Source organism: Trachinotus anak, unplaced genomic scaffold, assembly GCF_046630095.1.
Source record: "Trachinotus anak isolate AG129_WGS33_773 ecotype Australia unplaced genomic scaffold, CSIRO_AGI_Tana_v1 ptg000023l, whole genome shotgun sequence".
NCBI lineage: Eukaryota > Metazoa > Chordata > Actinopteri > Carangiformes > Carangidae > Trachinotus > Trachinotus anak.
This window is the reverse complement of record NW_027273874.1, coordinates 10,160,481-10,173,018: the sequence shown is the minus strand read 5'-3', so window position 1 is coordinate 10,173,018 and position 12,538 is coordinate 10,160,481. Positions and strand designations below refer to the sequence as shown.

General features: G+C 41.6%; 1 protein-coding gene across 2 annotated transcripts in view; it reads right to left on the bottom strand.

Annotated features, from left to right (window-relative positions):
* The window catches only part of LOC139606865 (coxsackievirus and adenovirus receptor homolog), a 29,968-nt gene extending 29,751 nt beyond the window's left edge, over positions 1-217 (bottom strand). Inside the window, exon 1 of one of the 2 annotated variants that reach the window (XM_071459270.1) lies at positions 78-217. The gene's annotated coding sequence lies outside the window, so the exon portion shown is untranslated. The remainder of the gene's footprint in view (positions 1-77) is intronic. The other variant, XM_071459271.1, reaches the window with a different exon arrangement.
* Between the last annotated feature and the right edge of the window lie 12,321 nt (positions 218-12,538).

Sequence of the window (12,538 nt, the reverse complement as noted above, 5' to 3'; positions counted from 1 at the left end):
CCTCTCTGCCCTTCCTGAAGTCCAAAATGAGTTCCTTGGTTTTTGTGGTGTTCAGTTGGAGGTTGTTAACCGAACACCACGCAGAAGCAGCTGAGAGTCAGTGAGAGGAGTTTGACTGAACCTGATCTGTCACTGAGCTGTTATGGTTCCTGAGACAGAAGCAGCTTCTTCCTCTGACTCTGACACCAACCTGTGAGGGAGGAGTCAACCTGTGACAGAGCTGAGCTCCACAGAGGTGAAGATAGAACACCTTGATCGCCCTCTGGTGGCTGCAGTACAGCTCATACACCTCACCCCTCCATGTCCATGGTAGTGGAGGGGACGTGGGACAAAGTGACAAATCAAAGTACACATCAAATTATTTTTCCAATAAACAATTTGTTAGTTTAAGTATCACACTAATGTTTGTGTTCATTTCTCTGATAATTTTGTTAATTAGTTATTTGCCGCTATAATATGGGAGTGTAATATAATGATTGACGGCTGTAACTGACTCACAGTTGGGTTGAGCAGGTTTATAAGCAGGACCTTGATATTGCACCTCCACTCCCTGATCACTACTGCACAGACTCTGGCTTCAAATGACACCACCAGGGCAGAATGGCAGCACTTGTATCAGAGATATTTTTCATTCAATTCAATTTATTTGTATATATATAATCATAATCTATATAATCTCCAGGCTCTTTACAGGGTCAGATCAGACCTGAGTTTATTATAGAGAGAAACCAACAGTTCCCACAAAGAGCAGCAGCTGGAGAAAGGGGGGAGGAAAAACTCCTTTTAACAGGAAGAAACCTCCAACAGAACTGGACTCGGGGGGGGGTCTGCCTTGACCAGTTGGGTTTAGAGGTGGTGGGGTGGCGGTGGAGGAGAGAGGGGAAATGAGAGAGTGACCAGGAACAGCTGTATATACTATAGTTAATGGTGTTATTAATAATAATAATAGATAACAGTGGTGATAATAGTAATAATGAGTAGTGGTCAATCTGGATCCTGCTGCTTCAGAAATAGAGAGAGAGAGAGAGAGAGAGAGAGAGAGAGAGAGCCCAGTGCATCATGGGAATCCCCCAGCAGTCTAGCTCTATAGCAGCATAACTAAGGGATGGGTCAGGACATACCTGAGCCAGCCCTAACTATAAGCTTTACTAAACAAGACAGTTTTAAGCCTGATCTTAAAGGTAGAGAGGGGGTCTGCCTCCCGAACCCACACTGGGAGCTGGTTCCACAGGAGAGGAGCCTGATAGCTGAAGGCTCTGCAGCCAGCAGACGTCTTTTTAACTCTGAGAACAGACAGGAGCCCTAAATTCAGGGAACGGAGATCAGACAGGTATAAGGAGCAAGTCCTTTGTAAGTGATTAAAAGCAACTTCAAATCTGATCTGATTTGGGCAGGGAGCCAATGAAGGGAAGATAAAACTGGTCTAACATGGTCACATTTTCTGGATTTAGTTAAAATTCTAGCTGCAGCATCTGAACTATTTGAAGACTTTTAATGTGAGCACATGGAGAGAAAACAAAAGCTTAGAATAATCAAGTCTTGATTAAACAAGGCATCAGTTAGGTTGGTTGGTTGTGGATGGACAGTAAAACCTCAAAATATGAAATCTTTGTCAAATGTCACTTTGAGAACCTCAGGTGGTGAACTAAGTCCCTGAACCTAACAAAAGATAACTTTTAAATAGCTGGTTTAGACCATTGTCCCTGATGCGTGTCTTAAGGACAGAAAAACCTGGATGACCAGTAATCTCTTACTCTTAAATTCAGACAAAACTGAAGTTATTGTAATTGGCCCAAAACACCTCAGAGATACACTATGTGATAATATACTGACTCTGGATGACATCACCTTGGCCTCCAGTGCTACAGTCAGAAACCTTGGTGTCATTTTTGACCAGGACTTGTCCTTTACTTCACATATAAAGCAAGTCTCTAGGACAGCCTTCTTCCACCTGCGCAATATTGCAAAAATCAGACCCATTCTGTGTCTAAAGGAAGCTGAAAAACTAGTTCATGCATTTGTTACCTCAAGACTGGACTACTGTAACTCTTTATTGTCAGGATGTCCCAAGGATTCAGTAAAAAGCCTCCAATTGATCCAGAATGCTGCAGCACGAGTACTGACAGGAACTAGGAAACAAGATCCTCTCCTCCCCCCACCCCCCCAAACCCAACCGGTCGAGGCAGACCCCCCCACCCTGAGCCCCGTTCTGTTGGAGGTTTCTTCCTGTTAAAGGGAGTTTTTCCTCCCCCCTGTCACCAAGTGCTGCTCTTTGTGGGAACTGTTGGGTTTTTCTCTGTAAAAAAGTAAGGTCTTGACCTGACCCTGTAAAGAGCCTCGAGATAATGTAGATTATGATTTGGTGCTATACAAATAAAATTGAATTGAATTGAATGAATAATATATAACACTATGAAACATTATTATTTTGTCTCCTGCAGCTCTTACAGATCATCTTCAGATTGCACTCTGCTGCTTGGCCACAGCACTGACACCTATTATCTCTCATCCAGCTCTGCCTCTGGGCTGTAGGTAGCTGCTTGAATTTGGAGCAGTTACTGAGGGAGTGCCTTGTCACAGTGTGGGTGGTGCTTCTTTCCTTTCTCCCGGGTCACAGGGGTTTTAGACTTGACTTCAGACAGTTGGTGCTTGGTACCTACAACCCATGACAAAAAATATGGAATCACTACTCTTGGAGGATGGTCATTCAGCTTTTTTATTTGTAGCAAATAATAATAATAATAATCATTCACATATAACAATGTATAACTATTTTTGTTTAACATTCTGGCTTTGTAAAACATACCTTAAATAAGTTAAAGTGTTGTAATTAACAGTACATATTTTTCCTGATCAAGTAAAGGAAAAAAAATATGGAATCAGCTTGTGATTTGCATTTCTCTCTAAATAAGCAGCAGGACCTGAAGTACTTGGCAAAGTACTGAAAGTTTGTGCGGACCAGCTCTCAGGGGTCTTCACAAATATTTTTAACATCTCCCTGACACAGGTGACCTTCCCATCCTGCTGAAAATCTGCTACAATTATCTCTGTCCCCAAAAAGTCATGGCTACAGACCAATAGTGCTCCCATTGGTTGTTGTGAAGTGCTTTGAGAAACTCGTAGCACAGTACATCAGATCCATCCTCCCTCCTAGTTTTGATCCTCTTCAGTTTGCCTTTAGGGCAAACAGATCCACAGAAGATGCCATCAGTACAGCCCTCCACACTGCACTGAACTATCTGCAGAAACCGGGGACCTGTTTAAGAAAGGTCTTCATTGACTACAGTTCAGCATTCAGAACAATCATCCCAAGCATTCTAGTGGACAAGCTGTGCAATAACATAGACCTTCCCCTCCGTCTGTGCCTGGATATGAGACTTCCTCACAAACCGCCCACAAACTGTCAAGATTGGCCCCCACAGCTCCTCCACCATCACACTCAACACTGGCTCCCCGCAGGGCTGTATGCTGAGCCTCTTCCTCTATGCTCTGTACACATGTTACAGGTACTAGGCTGCAACACCCATAAACAGTTATATGTTCCCTGAAATACAGGGAAAAGAACTGTGAGACAGGGAGACGTGGCTTGCCTTCACTGAATCTGCAGTGGAGGACATCTCCAGCTTGCGATGTCTCAACAAGACCAGAAGCATAATAAAGGACAGTACACACCCAGGACGTGAACTGTTTGCTCTCCTGCCTTCTGGGAGGCGATACAGGAGCTTAAAAAGCAGAACAAACAGACTGAAAAACAGCTTCTTTCCTTGGACCATCAGATCTGTGGATGCAAATAAAAATGCCAGACTTAACTATCACTTTTAACTCTGCACTTTTATACACAGCTTATTGTCATTGCACTGCTTGTGCAATGACAATAAAGGCATTCTATTCTATTCTATTCTGTTCTATTCTATATGCAAATTAGTCTGCAGCTGTGAGTGCTTGCAGACCTTAACGAGCTGTTGCACCTGGCTGATTGGAAGCATGGCCCAGACAAGAGAGCTGAAAGATTATGAAACTCCTTCAAGAAGATAATTCAACATGGAGTGTGGCAAAGATGCTGGTTGTTCCCAGCCACCTGTATCTAACATTTGGAGCAAACAAACAAAATGGGAAGTTTGTAAAAGGGAAACACACAGGTAGAAGATATCAAAGCATCAGGACAGAAAACTCAAAGCAATATGCCTTGAAAATAGAAAAAACACAAAACTAATCAGAAAGAAATCAACTGATACAGAAAAACCACAAGTAAACCGTCACTAACACCTACACAGTAGAAAACAAGATTATAGAGGGCTAAAGAGAAGCAGTCGAGGACTGAATGATTGGATGAAAGTGATATTCAGGGATGGATCATGAATCTGCATTGGCCAAGGAGATGATGCTGGAACTTTTGCTTGGTGCTGTCCCAGTGAAACATATAGAGATGACTGCCTGAATAAAAGAAGCAGATTGCCACAATGAATGATGATATAGGGTCTTATGTCAGGTAAAGGACCGGGGGAGATGTTCATCATTACCTCTACAGTAAATACACAGGTGTACACTGAAATTTTGGACACTTTTCTCATTCAACCAATAGAAAGTAGCTTTGGTGATGAAGAAGTCATTTTTCTTGCTGACCATGTGGTGAATCGATGTTGTCCATAATCTCCTCACTAGTGTGATGAATGTGTCTGTTGTAGCAGTCTCTGAGTAGGTGACATTCATCTGGTCCTCCTCCGGCTCTAAGGCTCCTAAATCTTCTGAACCACTTCCACCAGGTGCTGCATCTGTGCCCAGATATGATCAGTCTCCATCGTACTCTCCTGTTCACTCTGCCGGGTTTTGAGGTCAAGATCAGAGTTGTACAACTATAGGTCTTCCATTGCAACGAGGAGGGAATAATGTCTCAGGTGTGTTCTAAGTATCCAAAGCACTGAACCCCAAATTCCCCCGATGTACCATCTGTGTATGAATGTCTGTGATAGACTGTGACATCACCCACAGGTTTCTGAAGAGTGGTTTTGAAACTCAGTGAGCTGTTCCTCTCTTGGCAGTGCCTAATGCAGGAATGGACAAGAGGTGCAGTGTGTGTGGAAACTGCAAACCAGTTTATGGCAAGCATATACTCACCCACCTGTCACTCAAAGAGGCCACACCCTCAGTTATACGTAACTTAATAAAATACCTCCCCTCCAGCTGGCGGTGTCCTAGGTTACGGCATCGTCTAAAGTGGTTGTATGACAGAGAGCTACTTGTCATGTAGTTGCTACACCAACTATGTGAGACCACAGGAGACGTTGGTGTTTAGTATCTACAGAACAGGTGCACACTTCACTGAAATCACTATGCTGCTGTGTTGACTGACTGTTTGCAGCTACACACTGTATGTAGGTCACTTCCTGACCACATTCCCTTGGTTAAAGAGGCGGCTGCCAGTCATGCAGGTACAAAATCCCCCATCTCACTTCCTCTCAACTAAACCACTGTCGTCTACAGGAAGATGCAGCTTGTTTCTGTCAATGTTTGAATTTATTTTATAAAATCAAAGTCTTAAGAAACTGATGATCTAATTGTTTTTGTTGTTTCTTAAACAGCGATGATGTGATGATGATGAAGAAAACTCCGCTGACACCGTCTTGCTTGTATATAAAGAGGTTTATTACAAAGAAGTCCAGCATCAAATCAAGCACTCGAGGTTGCCTGAGAGAGGAGTCGAAGCCAATATGAATCTCCTCTGAATAACTGCTCTAACTCCCCGTCTATATAGGCTGGTTGTTTTCGTGAACCTAAGGTAAAACATATGGTTTCTGTAAATACAGAAAAAAGGCTTCCTTACGTAAAATGAGGGAGTCACCCATCTCCCAGTGGCACCTAGACCTTTTGACCTAAGACCTTTTGACCTAAGACCTTAAATCTTTTTACCCTAGTACCTTCTGACTAAGGCCATTAAATCTTTTTGACCAGGGGACTACTAGCTAAACATACCAAATCCATAAATTCACACAACATAACATACAGAACTTCAGATACTACATATTTCCCCCCTTCGAGACTACGCAGAGTCTCGAAAAATAAATGAATAACACATACATGCTTGCAGTTATAAGAAGTATAACAGTTCCTCCTACAACATAACCTTAGCAATTTAGCAACTTTATGGAGTGCGAGAGTGAAAAACCTGTCAGGCAGCTATCTGTCCTGAAATGTCCATCAAACAATCTAGACAGGAAAATTCTCTCACGGCCCCTCTGCCTAAGGCGACCACATATAGTACTCCAGACCAATTAAAAAGAGGAATTTTGACAATGTGTAGGGACATGACTTTAAGTAAATACATATGGAAACCTCAGAAAGTAAAATCAAAACATGTCCAAATTCAGGCTGGTCGACCCATCGCACCTTCCAATGGACCTTTCCCTGCCTAGCACCAATATCCCTAAGCATCCCCGAAAAAAAAGAAAACATCTGAGATTCCAGTATATTTACTCAATAGCAGAAAACATCATTCTTCAATCAATTAAAACAAAAAACTTTATAAAGCACTATAAAAAATATTACTCATGTAATAAAGAGACTCAAAACTAAGCAAGACATAATAGTTTGGCTAAATTATCACTACTATATAAACATCCTCTATTACTATCACAGATTACAATAAACAGAACAAAATCCAATATTATGAAAATATATGTAAGAGAAAACAGAAAAATGCATCACACTGCAGCTCCTCAGCAGCGTCGACTCTCAGTGTAGTGTCGATGTCGTTTTAAATCTGGCCAGTCCTTTTTATTGTCCATGTCTGAACGTCTTCAGAATGTCAGAATTCCTGAAGAACCAACCACCCTCGCAGTGGTCTTCCCCCAATATCGTTCTAGGAGGAAAAAAGAAAACACCAAACAGTATCTTTGCAGAAACAACAGATGCAAATTGAAACATCAAATGCAGATTAGCACCTTATAAGTAGATGTGAAACTCACAATATCATACTTTCACATTATTCCTAATTATAAATCACCTTTTCCATTTCCCCCCTTTAATCATACCACTCCATAATAAGAAACTACTAAAAAATAATAACAGAAAATATATGTTAAAGATTCAGATATTCAAAATGGATATTGCTCTACTAGTTTGCCTTCTATCACCACTTCCTCTTAAACACCTTCACGAACACCTTCTCTCCAGGTTGCACTGTGCTCTTCTTTTGCTCATCGAGCCTCTCCTGCACTTCCTCTTGTCTTTGCCTGTCAGAAACATATGTGGATATTCTTTTATGCAAAGTAGCCATATATGTAACATACGCTCGCATTTCATCTTCTAAAAGGGCCAGACTTGGACCCTTTCCACTTGTACGCAAACAAGGCATTGGCATCCGTCTTCCTGTGACCAACTCATGAGGTGTCATATGCAAATCACGCAGCTCACTTGAGCGACACACCATTAGCGCCAGCGGAAGTGCCGCTATCCAATTTAGGCCCATGTGTTGGCAGATTTTAACAATGCGATTTTTCAAAACACCATTCATTTTTTCACAAATCCCTTGACTTTGCGGATGATAAACTGCTCCAAGACGCTGTTTAATTCCCAGTTTTTGCAAAATCAATTTCACTGTTTTATCCACGAACTCCTTCCCATTGTCTGAGGATATCCTATCTGGAAGTCCCCACCTGCTTATGACCTCTCTACACAAACACTTGGCAACCGACTGAGCATCCTTCCGCTTGGTTGGACAAGCCTCAGGCCATCGCAAAAATCTGTCCACAACAACTAGCATATATCTCTTACCTTCAACTGGTTTTATCATGTCCACAAAGTCCACAACTAGCTCACGCATAGGACCCCTCGGAGTTGGAATGTGACCAGGGGGAACCATCACACCCCTCCGAACATTATTTTTCAGACAGATAGTGCATCTACCTATGACATAATCAATTTGTTCAAGCAAATATGGTGCCCAAAACCCATACTCCTTTGTAATCTTTCTCCTAACTTCCCCCCTTGCAACATGAGCTAACCCATGCGCTTCCTGAATCATCAGACCTAACAGGTCTGAAGGTGCTACTATTAGCCCCTCATGATATCTCCAAAGACCAACAGCATCTTGGGTGGCACCTCGGTCTAGCCACAACTGTTTATCCATTGCAGAAGCAGCTTCCTGCATTGAAATCACATCCCTAAGTGTAATTTTATCTTCCAAATTCACTTCATGAGTTACCAGAAGAACTTTACCCAATTTGTCTGCTCCTGTGACTGCTTTTGCAGCTTCATCAGCCGCTTTATTCCCTTGTGTGACCTTTGACACATCCACTTTATGTGCTGCACATTTAGCTATTGCTATTTCTTTAGGCTTCATCATAGCATGCAACAGTTTCATTATCTGAGCGTGATGCTGTATTGGAGAACCATCTGTTTTCTTAAACCCTCGGTTTTTCCACACTGATCCAAACAAGTGACACACATTATGTGCATATGCAGAATCTGTATATATTGTCACTCGCTTACCTTCCGCCAACAAACACGCTTCAGTTAGCCCTACAAGTTCAGCAAGCTGTGCAGATGCAGGCTGTGGTACTACTTCAGCCTTCTCAACAACAAATTCAGTTCCTTGGGCTTTTACTACTGCGTAGCCAGCACTCAATTTATCTCCTACACGATAACAGGACCCATCAGTCCAATACTCCAAGTCCGCCTCCCGCAGTAGAAGGGCTTGCAAATCTGATCTAAGCCTCAAGTATTTCTCTGCTTCTTGAACACAATCATGTGGTTCACCATCCTCTGGAGTTGGCAAATTCTCAGCTGGATTCACCGTGGCACATCTCACTAGGTTGACATCTTCCTGCTCTAAGAGTCTATGATAGTCTCTAAGCCTAGGCATAGTCAATGTGTATTTGCCATAATTCAAGAGATTTCTGAGACTATGATGGGTAAGAATTGTCACCGGATAACCCATTGTGACAGATGATGCCTTATCATACATTAAAAAAACTCCAACCATTGCTCTGTAGCACCATGGTAACCCCAACTCTACTTCTGAATAAGCAGTAGAGTAGTAAGAAATAGGTTGAGGACTTGTCCCCGTTCCTGATGGCTGACAAAGAACTGCACATACATATTTACCCCCAGTAGAAGTAGACACATACAACAAGAAATTCTTTGAATAGTCTGGAAGCGCTAGCGCTGGAGCCTCTTGTAATCTCTGTTTGATCCGGCTGTGATTGTTGTAATGGCTGATTTAGTGGAGACTGACTTTGTATAACCAAAGCCTGCTTCTTCTCCTTCTACTTGTTATCCACCAGTTGTATTTGATTGAGTTTTCTGAGGGTCTCTTGGTCCTGCTCTTTCTGATCATGCTCCTTTTTCCTATATAGCTCCACTTGATGGGCTATATGATCCGTATAAACACCCTTTGTCATACTTCCAAGACCAACCACCTCTGCCAGCTTGCTCCTCACTGGTAGGGGCAGCCCCTTCTGTATTTTGACTCGCAAAATTGACTGCTCCATTTGATTCAAATCCGGGTCATTTCCTGTAATATTTCTCCACACTTGATGGGCTCTTGACACGTAGGCCCTCGGATTTTCTTCCTGTCCCAATGGCTCAATAAGAATATTATCAGGATGTACATTTGTTGGAAATGTATCTCTCAGCGCTCTCCACACTCTACCTCTATTTGCAGCAAACAGCTCCAGATCATTCACAGCTGTTCCCACATACCGATTAAGTCCAGCATTCTGTAGAATCTCTTCCATAGCTGGAACCCCAAGGAGGTTAGCCAAAAGTCTCTTAATATCTCCCATGGCAGACTGCGTTCCCACATAATCTCTTCCAACTTCGAAATCCAAGGATGTGCTCCATCTTGAAGAGTAGGTAACTTCTCAAGTATGTCTGACATATCTGTACTCTGCCAAGGCTTGTACTCCAAATTCTGTCCCCGGATAACCACTGGACACATCTTCTCAGATGTTTCCCCTTTCTTTGAGCGCAATGAATACTTCGTGTCCGATTTTTGGGAACCTTTCTTCCGCAGCTCTTTCTTCTGGATCTGCAGCTCCTCTAATTGGCTCTCCAGTGCTCTTCGGCTTTCTGATCTGGTAGCTTTCGCCAAGAACGAAATGCATTCGTCTATACTTCTTTCGACCTCTCTTATTGCCTTCTGCCGGTCTTCTTCTACTCTAGTACTGGACGTCGTCGGAGAAAACCCTCTCAAAGATGAAGGACCCTCGCTCTCAGAGTCTCCATCGCTGTCTCCATTCTCACTTTCATTAGAGCTATCATCTTCTGGGTCCTTTTTCCTCCATGTTTTGCCTCCTCTTTTCTCCGCTCTAGCCAGTATCCGTCTGACTGCAGGTTCATATCCACCCATGGCTCCCTCCAGATCACTCTGATCATCATCATCTCCAGATTCCATCTTCTTGATCCTCAGTCCACCCTTAGTTTTCAAATGTGCCGTTTTCTTCTGTCTTTTGGTACTTGGATACATCTTTATAGTTGTTTCCGCTTGTCCCACTTCTATTATTTGCTCATCCTCATTTCTGATTTGATATCTACCCTCCTGACTGATCACTGGGAGCTGGGGATAAATTTCCTTAAACTTCACCTCCTTCTCATAAGGTGGGGGTCTCTTAACTGGCTCCGTATGTGAGAAAGGTGCATTAATTTCTGCCATTAATTTTTCTATTTCTTTTGCATTTTTTCCTATTTCTTCTGCACCCCTATCTCTCTTATCCTTTGCAGCTTTTATCAATTTCTGTCCCTCATTTTCAAACAACTGGAGAATGCCAAGTTCTATTTGTCTCTTTTCTTTACGTTTTACCCCCTTTTTACCCTTCTTTTGATCTGCCTTATATGTGGATACAAGCACCTGCATTGTTTTAATCACATCTGGGTTAAGAGTCCCCTCCTCGGGCCATGGTTGATCAATTTCAGGCCAGCGCTTATGCCATTTCTTTGACATCTTTGCAATGCCTTTAATTAAAGAATTATTCTTCTGTACTACATCAACAGGAGTAATTACTTTCAAATTTTTAGTGTCCATTTTTGACATCATAATAGCTCCCTTATGTTCCCTTATGTTCCCTTTATTGTAAATTAAGACTATTTACTAAAACTAGTTAAAAATTATTTAAATTATTTATAAGCCACTATTTTGCCACAGTCAATAAATGAAAATGAAATAAATTTGCCAACTTCAAAGGAATCAAAAGGCTTATTAATATGAACCAAAATTACAACACTGAGTCCACATATGCTATTGACTAAACACACAATCTACCAAATTTTAAGTAAAACTTCCCCAAATATCCTGCAAATAAAAAGAAAGTCCAATCCTATATAAAGCTCAAAAGGTCACACACTTCCACAGGGACAAACTATCACCAATCGTGTTCCCCCTCTGTAAGAAGTCAATCACCTAATTATCACCCAATGCTCACACTCATTCACTTGAAAATCATCAAATAATTTCAATATTGAATCCTCAATGCAGCTCAGATCAGAATAAACCATACAGAAACAATAAACCTCACATTTGCAACTCTCAACAGTATTTAAACCCAATAATTATATTCCATTAATTGATTAAATGCATTAACTGGTCAGTCCGTTGCCAAGCTTTTCTTCTAAACGACTACAACATGTATTATCTTTTGCATATGTAGACAGATGGATGTATTCTATTAATCCCAAATTAAAAATGTTCTTATAACAGCCTATAAGTAAGAGCAAACTAAATGTGTATCAACAACAATGACTATAAATGAATGTTCACACAAATGTTTAAAATGCAGGCTTTGTCAAAAGAGTTTGTGGATAAAACCGCACTAGCCTTGATCAGCCTGGATTCAGGAGCTGCACACTCTGTCGTCAGCAAGCCTCAATCCATGTGATGCACTGGCCAGCTGCCTTCTCGTCTGCGCTTTGGAAGATCCCAATTCAGACGCACTTCGTCTCCTCTCTCTCCTCCTCCCACTCTCACACACCATAGGTGGATAAAGGAAGAAAAAGAGAAAACAGACAAAAATTCAGTATCTTATGAACTCACTAGGTCCTTATAAACAACACAATAAACAATTCAGTGTGATTTACGCACATTATCTGCCAACACTTAGGTCATTTTTATCTACATCAGATGTTTTCCTTCTTTTAAACTACAACCATTAATGAACACCAAGTTATCATTTCATACAATACATTATCAATTTAGATGTTTTAGTTTGTTTCACTCTAATAGCATCTTAAATCTTCCAATAGTATATTATTATCCACAAGCTGTATTTCCTTCTACTCTTTTTACTCTACAATGATTCCAATATCTTACAAACTGCCAAATCATAATGACCTAACATCTTTCTCCATTACACTACCTTACAAGGAGAGAAGGGAGGGAGCACCCTCACCACTCCTCCTATTAGAAAGAGCCATCTTATTTGCATTCTATGTGGGGTATCCCCCCTTGCTCCACCTCTTAAAATTAGCAAGAACTTCCAGTATATTCTAGCTCTCAGAGAGTGAACATCTAGCCCAATCTCCGTATATCTCCCCAAGATCAGGTAGA